At 44.0% G+C, this 14,666-nt stretch overlaps 1 protein-coding gene across 2 annotated transcripts in view; it reads right to left on the minus strand.

Annotated features, from left to right (window-relative positions):
- Window positions 1–7,951, minus strand: part of ELF2 (E74 like ETS transcription factor 2) — a 44,619-nt gene extending 36,668 nt beyond the window's left edge. The window contains exon 1 of one of the 2 annotated variants that reach the window (XM_054989767.1): window positions 7,845–7,951. The gene's annotated coding sequence lies outside the window, so the exon portion shown is untranslated. Of the gene's footprint in view, window positions 1–1,659; window positions 1,717–7,844 lie in introns of those variants that run through there. The other variant, XM_054989768.1, reaches the window with a different exon arrangement.
- Between the last annotated feature and the right edge of the window lie 6,715 nt (window positions 7,952–14,666).

The following is a 14,666-nucleotide window of genomic DNA, read 5'->3' on the forward strand; positions in this document are numbered from 1 at the left end:
AAAATGATACAGAATGTAACAGGCAGCCATGGCAAAGAAGAATAACATTATCCTAACCACTAGCAGACAGAGACTAAAGATGCATTCAAAATGGCTGCCACATGAGGCAGATCCACACAGAAGAAGCCAAAGTGTAGGGGAAAAGAGGGGTACTGGGAAAGACAAGTGAGAGAGAATAACAACAAAACTGATGGCAGCTGCCATTGAAACATTGTTTTAACCTGACCAGTCAATCTGATCTCCAGTGGCCAGTCAGAAGCCCCACTAGGCAAGTGCCCCACCTGGCCCCACTCACTTTCTAAAAACACCCGGTGGGCACCAGCAAAGGTGTTGGTGGGTGCCATGGCATCTATGAGCACCATGTTGGGGATCCCTGCTCTATAGAATCAAGTTCATGAAAAAGCTATTCTGCAGGTCTGAGCAGAAGCTGGCAGGGCATAGCACAGACCAGGCACAGCACAGGCAGCTGAGTCAGCACAATCCCATATCCCACCCCCCACCCCCGAGCAGTTTTACACTTTTAACAATTGACTGAGCATGAATAAGTCCATATAGCAAGTTCACTTTCCAGATTCCACCATACAACTACACAATACATGTGACCACTTTTTTTTCTGAAAGCTACTGAACACTCTGTTGCGTACAACCAAGCTCACATTTCCACCAGTCCTTTGGGCAGTACAAACACTTGCAAAATTTACACCAAGCATTCCTAAAACTACAGTACCCACCTGAGGAAATAAAGAGACAGATGTACAAGACAGACTCAGGAGTCACTTTTTAAAGACAGACGCAGTTAGAAATACGATAGCATGTTATCACCTACAACTCACAACCAGTATCTCTGCAGTAAATGATCCAACATTTACACTTACCCTAAAAATGATATTTCTTTCTCATGGTCCTTGAGAAGTTGGACCCTGTCATTACTACCCAACCTGAAGCAACAGCTCACCAGCAACAACAGAACACCCAATAGAAATGCAAACCCATGAACTAGCGTTTGCAGCAATCCTCAGTGCAACTCTGTCCTCATATCTATTCAAGAGACACCATCACAGAATCCAGCAGCAACACTGGCACCATCAGCCAGCTCATTCAACTTCATATCCTCCTACGTGAAAAAAAAATATATGCCAGCAATACCCTTCTGCTACTTACTTGGGCCAAACTGGACTCACTGTACGCAAAATAATAAATAAGCCCAAATGAAATATTAAAAATGAAACACACAAAAACATCTACTCCTCAACATTAAATATCAGACTTAAAAGACAGCAGTGTATAAACAGAATAGTTTCTAAGGCTGTCTCCACCATGATGCTGCTGAGTAATAATTCACATGCAAACTTGATACTTTCAGACTCAAGAAGGAGTAGCTCATTACTTATAGCATTTATCCCTTCTCACAGGTTTCTGTATTTTCATCATAATTTTCTCAGCAGCTGGGAGTCGCCCATATCCCTTGTAATGGATGATTTATTTTTTTAGCTGGATTTTTGTTTTCATTTGTGCTCTGAAATATGTTAGCACATATTTGTCCTCGGATGCTGGGCCACAGGTCTCTCTAATGATTTCTTGCCATCTCCCTTCTTCTATTAGTAGTTTGTTGGCATATATAATGAATATCTGAGTTTATAGTGCGAAAACGTGACTCACTTTACGTCACAATTCATTATCTCCAAGGTGCCACAAGGCACTTGTTTTGGATGCAGAAGACATATAGCCACTGATCTGGAATACATAGAACATTTATTTAAATTGTTTATCTTCAGGAAACTTCTTGAGATGATATACAACATATTTAAAACAAAATAATTAAGAAATCAATTTAAAATAAATCTAAAACGAGTATAACAGAAAAAGCAGCATAGCAAATAAACTAAGCCCCTCTCCCCTCTTATATTAAAAGATCTGCATTGGCTGCTTGGTTACAGATCAAGGGATGTATGAGAGCCAATAAAGTGAAGCTCAGCTAGGCAGAGGTACTATTAGTTAATGACAAAGTTGCTCAAGCACTGGGGAGTCAGACTGTCCTGGAGGTGGGTTGCACTCAGCATACCCTAACCTAACACTTTGACTATTGTTCAGAAATTTGTTGGTCCAAAATGCCACAATCAGTGTATTGTCAGGAGCTAGAAATAGGGACTGTATTGCTTTCTGTGCGAAAAGACTTGCACTGGCTGCCACTCTTTCTGGGCACAATTCAAAGGGCTGCCTCTTTAAGAACCTAAATGAATTAGGGTCAGTGAACCTGAAGGACCACCCTTGCCGGTGTTGTCAAGCCCATTGTTAAGATCTTCTGAAACCCTGCTCTCTGTCCCCACCTTTAGAGGCAAAGTGGATGGTGACCAGAGACTGGGCCTTTTCAGTAGTGGTCCCTCTCCTTTAGAATAGCCTCCTCCATGAGGCTTGCCTGATGTCTACCTTATTGACTTTAAGCGTCTGACTAAGACATTCCTTTTCATGCACGCTTTTATCTCTTAAATGATTTACAGCCTTGCCCAAAATTCAATTTATCTACATATTTTTAGGTTGATCAATGTGTATTTTATGATGTTATGTCCTGGTTTGTTTTAATGGTGCCTTGTTTTTTAGTGGGTTGTTTTATGGCAGAGGCTCGTTTCTAATGGTTTTGTTTTACTGTTTTACTTATAAGTCATTTTGAGCAAATCTCTGGAGAAGCAGCATATCAATTTTCTAAATAAATAAAATAAATACAGTAATCTAACCTGAACATGATCAGAGCATCGACTACCACGATCAAGTCTCAAAGAACAGCTACAACTGGTGCGAGTGTGCACGCACACATGCGCACGCATGTGTTGCCCTCAAGTCAGAGTTGACATATACTAGAGGAAAGTTGTCTTCAAATTTTAAAGCAATAGCCACTTTAGACACCCAAGAGGCAACTTACCAAAGCATCAGTAAAGAACCATAAAATGCCTTTCATAAGCTTAAATCTGTGTGGATTTAGAACAATGAATATGTAGTGTTTACAGCCAGTGTGGTTTAGAGGATTAGACTAGGTTCTGGGAGACCCAGGTTTTGAAGCCTCACTCTGCTAGGGAAGCTTGCTGGGTGACCCTGGGCCAGTCACACATACTCAGCCCAACAGGTTTTTTATGAGGATAAAACGGAGGAGATGAAAACAATGTAAGCTACTTTGGGTCCCCATGGGAAGTGAGGTAGGTATAAATGAAGTAAATAAATAAGCTGTATGCAGACCAATTCTTTACATGCTTACTGAGTTCAATGTTTCATTGAGTTCAATGGGGTTTACTCCTAACGTTCAATTTCTCTGCCTGTTCTATTATTACAAAAACACAAAACCATTTCTTGAAAGGACAAATAAAACAAATTTGGTACTTGCTCTAATTCCTAAAATTTATCACAAAAACTGAGAATCTTTTAAGCTGCTGTTCACATGTTAATTTGAATTAATCTGTCGTGATAAGTTGAGTTTTCTAAATGATTCCTTAGCTGTTTCTAATATTTCTCCAGTGTTAGTGATAGCACATTCTAAAAACTAGATAGCCATATGAAGTTCTACAGTCAACTGGCAAAATGTGTTTCTATACACCAGCCAGAAAGCCCAGTTTTCCATTATTTTTCCAAGATGGTTGTTGTGGGTTTTCCGGGCTGTATTGCCGTGGTCTTGGCATTGTAGTTCCTGACGTTTCGCCAGCAGCTGTGGCTGGCATCTTCAGAGGTGTAGCACCAAAAGACAGAGATCTCTCAGTGTCACAGTGTGGAAAAGATGTTGGCAGGTCATTTGTATCTACTCAGGAGGGGTGGGGTTGAGCTGAGTCATCCTGTAAGAGTTTCCCCGGGTGTGGAATGCTAATGGCGGGAGGCTTCACTGTATCCTGAGGAGGTTCTTTTGCATATGGATTGGTGCTTGATGTGCTAATCTTCTCTGCAGGGCTATTGTCGAGTATAGAGTGTTTTATGTATTGTCGAAGGCTTTCACGGCCGGAGAACGATGGTTGTTGTGGGTTTTCCGGGCTGTATTGCCGTGGTCTTGGCATTGTAGTTCCTGACGTTTCACCAGCAGCTGTGGCTGGCATCTTCAGAGGTGTAGCACCAAAAGACAGAGATCTCTCAGTGTCACAGTGTGCCAAGACCACGGCAATACAGCCCGGAAAACCCACAACAACTATAGAGTGTTTTGTTAGCCTGGTGTTTTTCAGAACTGGAAACCATGCTCTGTTCATTCTTAAGGTTTCTTCTTTCCTGTTGAAGTTTTGCTTATGCTTGTGAATTTCAATGGCTTCCCTGTGCAGTCTGACAACGTAGTTGGAAGCGTTGTCCAGTATTTTGGTGTCCTGGAATAAGATACTGTGCCCTGTTTGAGTTAGGCTATGTCCAGCCACTGCTGATTTTTCAGGTTGTCCAAATCTGCAGTGTCTTTCATGTTCTTTTATTCTTGTCTGGATGCTACGCTTTGTGGTCCCAATGTAAACTTGTCCACAGCTGCAGGGTATACGGTATACTCCTGCAGAGGTGAGGGGGTCTCTACTGTCTTTTGCTGATCGTAGCATCTGTTGTATTTTTCGGGTGGGTCTGAATACTGCTTGATGGGAAAGCTTATGAAAAAGCATAACTGATATTTCAAACTAGCAACAAAGCCTATTGTGTTTAACAATACAATGGGCTCTAGTGGAGCCTTATGAGGGCCACGCTGCCCCACTGTGTGGGCTTGAGAGGGCTGTGCCGCCGGGCAGCATGGCCCTCCCAAGGCCCTGTAGCCCTCCAGAGAAGCCTGCCATGGGGCTGCACAGTGGGCCAAATTAGGGGCCGAAATTGATCTACTGTAGAGCGCAGTAGCACTCCAGGGGCCATCATGCCGCTCTAGCAGTATTCCTGAGCTTCACAGTGAGCCAATTTTGGCCCATTTGAGGCCGAATTGGACCCGTTTGGGGCCAAAATCAGCCTGCTCTGGAGCTCAGGAGCACTCCAGGGGCTGTCGCACCACCCTGACAGGGCTCCTGCTCTCAAAAACAGCCTCCAGAGGTCTGGGTTGCCCGCACTGGGCCTTTCCGCAGCGGCAGCCTCCTCCAGGCTGGACCAGCGGCGGTGATGGCAGCCTCCTCCGGGCCAGCGCACCGGGCCTTCCTGTGGGCAGCGGCCACTCAGAGGCCTGGTGCAGGCACACTCACAGGCTCCTCAGAATAAAAGGTGAGTCAATGCATCTCATGAAGAGAGCTGTGGTTCTCGAAAGCTTATGCCTCAATAAAGTTGATTTGTCTTAAAGGTGCTACTGGACTTTTTACTGTTTTGCAACTACAGACTAACACGGCTAACTCCTCTGGATCTGTCACCAATGCGGGTCAACTTTTATATAGTAGGATGCTGAATGTATTTGCAATTATTCTTTGAAATTCAAATTAATAGGATTTAAAAGTGAACTTAATCTTGAATGGATCATTATTCCCTTAAATTATATTTTTTAGATTATGGGGCTTAGTTTTATGTTTCAGTCAGCTCATTTTTATTTTGAAAACTTTTATGGAAGGACCAAGCAAAACAGTAAAGCCAGTAAAGCCAGTTTCATACCAAAGCAAATAGTCACAGTGTATTTGCAGGTATTAGACTTAATCTGTGTAAAATCAATCCACAGTATTGATTCTAGCTTAATATAAACAATGTTTATATAGAATTAAATGTACATGTGTAAAACTTTTGTTTTTTCAGTTTCATAAAGCAGGCATACTAAAGCAACTAAACCAATGCAACTCCCTGGATATATCATATTCATAAAAAATTAATTTCAAGACAGTTGTAAAACTGTATGGGACAAGGAAAGGTGAACTAGTACTCTCACAATAATATTTAGACATCTCTATCACTGTAACACTGGTTGCACTTTGGGGATGGGAGGCTGTTTCCTACTAAGCTACTTATAAACCTCTGAAAATGGATTTACTGGTGACAAAGGCAAAGGCAACAGAAAGACAGGCAAGCGTGACAAAAGTTCAGTGTCTGTACAGGGTATTGTCTGTGCAAGCCACGACCCTTCTATTGCATGTCTCCCCAAAATATCCTATTTCAGTTCTAAACATCAGCTGACAAACAGCTTGGTTGAATATTGTGACCTGGCACACCTTGTTCCTACCACATGTTCTAGTAAAACTTGCAAAAACAAGCCATATAGATCACCAATGTAATCTTAAACAGCCAAATTTAACATTGGGATATTTTCTATCAATACAAGTGTTCAAATGTCTTTTACAGCACAGTTTTTTCTTCTTTATTAAACATTAAATAATTACTTTGAGTTTAAACTCTTGTAACTGCAGCTAGCTCAAACCTACCTCTTTGTCTCTCCTGAAAACAGTCCAAGATCTTAAAGCTGTAACACGTAAGTATGAGTTTGGGAGTGTGCACAGACATGGACCTAATATTCTGTTCATATGAATATAGTAGTCAAGTGTCTGCATAAAATCATGACAGCTGAGGAGAACCATCATATGACCATACCCTTTACTTACTGCACTGAGTAGGAAGGAGGAATCCCATTCAAGATCCAAAAGAAAAAAACTCACCCCAAGCTACAGCAATCGTTTGATTTAGTGGACCAATAACTGAGAACCCCAACAGCACAGAAAACATGTCAGGGCACATTTACAACACTCCTCCCCGAAAAAAAACAGTCACGTGCAGAGGGCAGTGATCCACATCCGTTCTTCGTAGACGTGGAAAATATGTGTAAGCCACGCCGGGTACAGCAGAATTGTTGTTGTTGTGTCATTAAGAGAGGATGGGGGAGGGCTAGCTTGCGCAGGCACGGAGGAAGGCGCTCCGATAACAGCGTAACCGCCACCCGCGCCAGGGTTTACACAGGCGAGTCCGGGAAAGGAGGCCATAGAGACACAAGAAACTGAAAGTAAAGGGGGAAGGGAGGTGGCTTGCCTGGAAAGTGGAGCCATCCCGTTTGACAGGGAACGGGCTGGATCCAGGCAGCGGCGATGGCCTCGATTACCCCACTTACTCTTCCCCTCCTTCCCCACTATCGTCAACAAAAGCCAAGCCAGCGACGACGGCAGCAAGAGGGGGGAGCAAGGGCAACAGAAAAGACAGGCATTGTCTCACTCACACACACACACTCACACCTTTGCAGTCTACAGTGATTCGCGTATCCCAGAGATGACACGACCTGCTTGCCAGCCCCAGACAAAAACCTGACAGACCAGCCTTCGCCTAGCCTGCCGCCTGGGATGAGGATTCCTTGGCCCGTTCTCTCTTCCTTAGCTGTGCACCACACACGCACCCGCGAAATTGCACAATCGTTTAAGGAAGAGGAGGGGGCCGATTCATAGTTTTGGGGATTCAGGGACTTTCCAGAACCAGTTTCTGACCCAAGATACTTTCCCACCAGGCTTCCCTAAGAGCCACAGGCACAAATCTTTAGAGAAGCAGAGATGGGGAGCGCGAAGGGAAACGGGATTCCCCACTCCCCACAATGGAAGTCGCCTCCAGTCCTTCGGGGGGCGGGGGGGGGGGGGTGTTGAGCTCAGCCACCCAACCGTAGTTTTTCAAAAGCCCAATGAACTGAGGGGGAAGCGATTACGGGAGGGGGGCTTCTGCTCTCCCCTGGCAAGTCCCGATGAGATGGCCCCCACGAAGGGAGGACATTTGGCCTCGTCCCTGCGAGCGCATCCACTGGGCGAGAGGGAGGGCTTGACGCGAAGGCTCGTCCGCCTCAGCCTCGGCGGCCACCACCGCTGAGGCCGGGTTCAGCTGCCATTTCCCTGAGGGCCAAAAGGCTCAGGGTCGCTTCTGACGACGACGACGCGCGGGCAACGGCGCCGGACCCCCCCACCCCGTTCCCCCTCCCTTACCTTTCTAATATGTCAAAGGGAGGCGTCGCGTCTCCCCTTCCCTCCGGCCGAACAGCGGCGGGAGGAAAAACAGCCGGCGGCAGCAGCCTCAACCAGCCGAGAAGCAGCGCCAGGGGAGGAGAGGGAAAGGGGGCGCTCCTCGCTAGCAGCAGCCGCCCAGCGCCGGGGGAGGAGACACGGGGAGGAGGGAGGGGAGGGAAGGTAGGCCGGGCGGCCGGCGCTGGGCCCGTGAGGGCGCCGAGGCTGCGCACCCTGCTCGCCTGGCTCTTGCGCTCCCTCGCCCGCGACCGGCCTTCAGCTTCTGCACATGCTCGCGCACCTGAAGCGCCCCGGCCTAGTAGGCGTGTGCGCAAGGCTCGCACATGCCCACTCGCAAAGGGAAACGGCGGCGGCTCTGCCCTCATTTTCGTTGCTGCCCGCTAAGGAGGTAAAGTGGGGAGACAGGATGATGGGAACGGCGCTTTTTTGGCGGTGGCGCTCTGTGGCACGGAGCGCCAGCCACCCTGGGGGAGGGGCTCGCCAAGCCCCGGGGGGGGGCGGGAATTGATGGTGCAACCTTATGGGAATACCGCCACTTTTTTTTTTTTTTTTTTTTACAAAAAGCAGTGGGTATCAATATATCTAATCCTCAACATGGCCAAATATGTGGATACTAAAATCCAGAGATTAGAGCTATGAGCAGACCAAAAGGGGCATTTACACACGCACACGCATATGTGTACATTGGAGAGCTTAAAAAAACCAAAATAATAGCACTACCTGTAGCTTTAAAATACAAATGCTCTCAGTTGCCTTTGCTAGGCAACCACACAGTATTGTCAACCTTCAAGTCTTGATTTCTGTCAGTAAAAGGCAGTGAAGGGGGCAGGGCCCTTTCCAGAGCTGTTTTGGCATTTAAAGGATGGCTGAATAGATCTGGCCCAGCTGCAAACGCTAGATGACACTACCGTGTAACTTAATATACAATGTTTAATTACTTGTGCTTGTTTCACCATTGTTTTCAGCTATGTATTGATTTCTGCTTGTTTCCAATTTCTGTAAATTAGTGTTTGCGTGCCCTAGTGCATTGTTTATTGAATGTCCCAGCTGTTGATTGTATTGATTTACATTGTGTCCCAGTGAGCAGACTATAAATTACATAAATAAGTACAGTAGCACCTTAAAGACCAACTAGATTTCCAGTGTATGAGTTTTTGAGAGTCAAAATACAGAGAATAATGTAAGCTAATTTGGATTTCCATTGTAGACAAAGGCAGGTTATAAATGAAATAATAAATATATCTGAAGATGAGGGCAAATAAAAGTTTAATTGGGGTGGGCAGGAAGAAGAGAAGGAAGCAGGGAAAAGTGAAGACAAGAAGAAAGAGAAAATAGTGTAGGGAAGGGTTAGTAAGATGCCCCCATGAATCCTTGCAGATTTCTCATTGTGCAACTGGTTATAGGTAATGGCTGCTGAAGACTGAGGGATATTGAAGACAGAGGGGCAGATAAATATAGGTTGGCTGGTGGGTGGGAAGGAAACAAGAAAACAGGAGAAAGGGAGATGCTATAGGGAATTTCAGGGGGGAAAGGAAATAGTGAGAAAAATGAGATTTCCCCCTTCCCCACAAGTCCCTATGGCTTCCCCACTTGTAGGGATATATTTTCTGTACTGCAATAGAAAAAGCAGTAATGTTTGTTTAGGAAGTAAATTTATCTCCCTCCTTTCCCTTGCAGAGTGGAGATGCTGTGCCTACAACAGATGGTACCCTGCTTTTTCAGCAAGGAGTAGAAGAGGACATACATGACGCTCATCTTCCCACCCTCAAGTTTTATGCTTACAATAATCCTGCTAAATAAGGTTTCTAAACAGACTTGGGTGGAAATTTCATGTCCCTTTAATAGAGGCTTAATGGGATATTATTTCTCTCCGTGCTGTAAAAAGCTTCAGCAGACTATTTCCACACATGAAACTGCTATTAAAAGGACATGACATTTTTCTCCAAGCATGTTAACAACAACCTTGTGAGTTAGGTGTGACTGAGAAAGAGTAGTAGTTTGGGGACTTGAAACTGGGTTTCCCGTATCCGAGTCCAGTATGAGCCACTATACAACACTGGTTGATCTCAGAAGGTAAACGAGGTTGGCCTTGGTTAGTAATTGGATGGGAGACCTCCAAAGAAGACCAGAGTTGCAGAGGCAAACAATAGCAAACCAACTCTTGTTAGTCTCTTGCCTCGAAAACCGCAGCAGGGGTTGCCATAAATCAGCTAGTACTTGTTGGCACTTTCCGGCACCATGTTTATTCCTACTGACATTTCAGTTTCTTCTTTGCTGGATATAGTCCTGAGTGTTAAGGTCTGGCCTATTTCTGTAGATACCATCAATTCTCAAGTTAAACCTACTTTTAAAAAACTAAGAGCCTAGCTTCTAAACAATACTTAAAAGTCTGGGGGAAGGCCACTGAATTATAGCTGTACGCTGAATTATAGCTGTGTATAAGCTGAGGGCCCCAGGACCTTGATTCTGTCAGCATTAAATCACTTCTCCTTATGGTTCTATTTTTGTAATCAGTGGTCTCTTGCAGGGAGTCCTAATAAACCGGCATAACCTGAGGTTGCAGTGACTTTGAAATGGAGGAGTTCCTCCACATGACCTAGCGGTAAACACCTGCTAGGTTCAATCCCTAACACTTCTAACTAAAAAGAATCTCAGGTAGCAGGTGTTGGAGGGGGACTTCCTGTTCTGAGACCTTGAAAACCCACTACCTGTCACAATACATGGTCTAACAAGGTATAAGCAGTTTCCTGTGTTCATTGAAGGATATATGATCAGGCACTGTTGCTATTGTCTCTAGGCAATGACCTAGCGGTCCTTACTGCAGGCTCAATTGACGTGTATGACCGACCTTGTATGCAAAATGCATACTTGTAAGCCATTTCATCAGTGTGTTTGTTTAAAGCTTATGCCAACAGTGCAATATGTCATGGCCTTTGACCTTAAACTGGGGTCCCTGCAAACTTGTATTCCATTAGAAAAGTACAGTTTCATTAGACTGGCCCATCACTCATCTTTCCTGATACAGATCTGACTGACCTAGAAAGATTCCATTATTTTGACAATGCTCAGGAACAATTACCTCGGTACTGTTCATCCACTGAATTCAATTGACCTTACTGCAAGTATGAATAGGGTTGCAGCTTTATAGACATTTGGGTCATAATCCTATACAATGCCTTTTATAACAGGTCTGTTATCAGGTTGCCGCTGTGGTTAAGATTACTAGGGTTTTACCTTTAGTTAGTATCTAAGGCAAGAGTTGCCACCTTTTTTGACAACCCTGCACATTAAAGATAAATAATGTTTATCCATGATGTAATCAATGCATCTGGAAGCATATTAAATGCAATTGCTGTTAAAGGCACTGGAACAAAACAAGATGCACTCAGTGTAGCTACTGGGCCTTTTGTCCCAATGCTCTTTCACTCATTTTCCTCCAGTACAGTAGTTACAGCTTCATGCCATTTATTTAGAGGTATGAGGTTAGGCATCTGGAGTGGACTTTGATGTTGCCAATAAATATTTAGGCATATACAGCCGAAGCTTACCTTCTGCCCTTACTTTTGGACTCAAACCATTCTTGTCTGTTGGACCTGACTCAGCTTCTATCACTTCTCCCTGCAAATATCCTGAGTATATAATGGACTTTCAGACCCTGGGTATCTCTTGTTATCTGGCAGACTTGGCCCTAACAGAATGTACTTCTAGATGAACTGATCATGCTAATTTGTCTGCCTCCCACAAGTGCCCTCTGTTACATTTTCACCAGCGGACTTTCTCAGTCTTCCTATTGTTCCTATTGTCATTCTGAAAATTATTAGCACTTTAGTGGAGTGCAGCCAAATACTCTCTTACCCTACCTTTTTCTCCAGACCTTCAGATCTGACAACTTGGTTGGTAGCTAAGATTGTTAAAGCAGAGACGTGACATTATCTTTAAATAAGGTTGCAGAGGGGGACAGGAGTCTTGTGCCTTGAATATCTTGATAATTGCATGGAACATGAACTTTTGGTAGGTGAAACTTGTCATGCACTGTATCATGGGGAGAGTCTTTCACTATTCCTATTTTTTCTCATTCATCACTAAGATTTCATTGTGAGTGTCAGAGCTATTACGAATATAATGTTAACATTGTGTTCGCATCCAAATTATTTTTGTGATACCCTCTTTTCTCAAGACTGATCTGAGAAATATATTTCACAGTTAAAGAAAAGTGGTTACAGTCCTGTGTTCCACAAATTGGCCAGGTCTGGACTCCTCAGAAGTAGGGCCAAGCTCTGGGCTAGCCTGGAGCACTGGGCTTGCGCCTAGTGGACTGGTTGATCCAGCAATGCAGCCTTCTCAAGCCTCAATAGGCTGGATGTCAATTAGGCTCAGCTGCACTTGTTGGCAGGTGGTGCAGCTCCTGAGGCTGCACTATGGTCTGGCCAGGATCCTTCAAGGAAGTACCACTCTCAGCACTCCACTTTGGATCTACAGGGAGGTGGCATGCAGCCAGTCTGGCACTTTGCCTCCTTTGTACCACTTCAGCCTGGGCCTTCTGCTGCTGCCATTCTTGTGGAGTGGCAGCGAATCCTGGGGGGGCTGGGTACATGTCCTGCCTGGTAGAAGCCTAGTGGTTATCTCAGGGACTGGTCGCATGGGCTCATTTGCAGGCTCTGGCAAGGTGGTGTCTGCAGCACTGGAGCGTGGTCTGCAAGTGCCTTTGCCATGTCAAACCCTCCCTGATCCCACAGGTCCTCCTGATTCCCTGGCCTGGACTCTTCAGGCTCTTCCTCTGAGCACCCAGAATTGCTGTGCTGGTCAGAGGTGGTCATGACAGTTAAGAGCCTTCCATTTTGTCTAGGAATATGCAGTCCATTGGCCTGGTTTTTCAGCCATATCCCTTAAGTGAAAAGATAACAAAAGTAGGCTAACTATAGACAATTAGATTTGCTTCATTAAATGCACATGCTTTAGGGACTCTCAGAATTCTGCAAACAATAAATGTTGTAATGAGAATAAAGACAGTGGACGACAAATGCTGAAGTGAGATTATTAGGGAGAAAAAATGATCTTAGGCCAGCATAAAATGTAACAGCAGTCATATATTCAGGAGCTCAAAGGTAAAAATTATTATAGTATACAGAACTAAGAAATACAATGTTGTCATTTCATCAGGTATTTTTATACCTTTCTTAACTGGGAAATTTTATAAGCTGCCCTGAAAAACCACTACACGCTATAACCACAGGGTTTTCATCCATTAACAACATTCTGGTATACACTAACAACCAGGGTATTGTCTAATTATAGGAAAGAGAAAATGTATTCCTATTAAATTCTATATCAATATATGACAAATAGAGAAAGGAAGAAACTGGTTATTTATAGCTAGGAAATACCAATATGGTTTGCATCCAAGTGTCAGTTTATTATCTGAATCATAAATGGATTTCTGGGGGGAAATGGTTCATCATCAGCGTGTAATTCTGTAAATCAGGTGAATGGGTTTTGAAAAAGAACTAAGTTTTGCATTTTCTAGGGGGGAAATACGTTACGCATTCCTGTTTGTCTTGCTTGATACATCTCTTGTTAGCAGAATGGCTTTCTCCCTCAACCTTACTGTCTTTGACTTAGTGCCCTCTTCTGTTTGATATATGCCACTGCAAAAGAAAGCAGACAGCTACAAAGAACTTACTCTGTGAACTTCAGACTTCTTGACTCTGTTCTTACTTCCCACTCTCTGCGAGCCTCTCCCAGGTTCCTTGACTCTGCTGTCTGCTTCTCTCTCCAGCCTCTCTTTATCTGCCTGGACTGTGCTTGCAACTGACCTCATCTTATTTCTCTGAGCTCTAATTTCATCTTATCCTCTCTTCAGCACATCCAACTGGCTGAAAAGTTTTGACCACAGAAAGATACAGCTATTTCTCATTTTCTTTTGATTGGCTCTAAACTCACAGAGACATACAAAATCTCTACAGAGTAATATGCAAGTCGAATATTCAGATATATGGTAAAGCATCTATCCATAACTGCTGCTCTACCAGTATACAGCTTTGGCCTACTAAAAGAGCTCCAGCATAGTGTACTTGATAGAATGTTGGACTAGGATCTGCAGAGCCATGTTCAAATCCACATTTTGCCTTAGAAGTTCACTAGGTGACCTTGGCCAGTGACTCTCTCAGCCTAACCTATCTCACAAGGCTATGGTTTTGAGGATGAAAATGAGGGAGGGGGCAATGATGTTGTAAACTGCTTTGAGTTACCATTGGGAACAAAAGCAGGGTATAAATATCTTAATCAAATCTGATGTTGAGAAACTATATGAAGCTGAATTCATAGCCAGATCGTACAGTTCCAAGTCCAGTATTCTAAGTGGTCATAATGCAAAGTGCTGTCAAGAGCTCTGTTCAAGCATTTCCCTCCTCCTTCCCACAGCAGCCAATCTTCAAATCCCCTCCAAGTTCAGGAGTATTCCAGAACTGCAACCAATGGAGCACAAGAGGCATGTGTGCCTAGGGGTTGGCTGGATCCTAGCCAATAAATCAGATTCATTTTGGTTTCAGTTTTGTGAAGAACTCCGCTCATTATAGTACAGAGTTATATATTACCAACAGCTACAGAAACTATTATTCTAGCTTTCCCCAAAAAGATATTCACAGGGGGTTTTTTTCTATAGTAAGTGATGCTTGTTGGTGTCTCATTCTAATATCAATGTGAGAACTCCAAAACATACATGCAATGAGAACAACATCCTTTAATTTCAAGAAATCTGTGATAAAATTACAAAATAACTCACTC

Source organism: Eublepharis macularius, chromosome 10, assembly GCF_028583425.1.
Source record: "Eublepharis macularius isolate TG4126 chromosome 10, MPM_Emac_v1.0, whole genome shotgun sequence".
Classification (NCBI taxonomy): domain Eukaryota; kingdom Metazoa; phylum Chordata; class Lepidosauria; order Squamata; family Eublepharidae; genus Eublepharis; species Eublepharis macularius.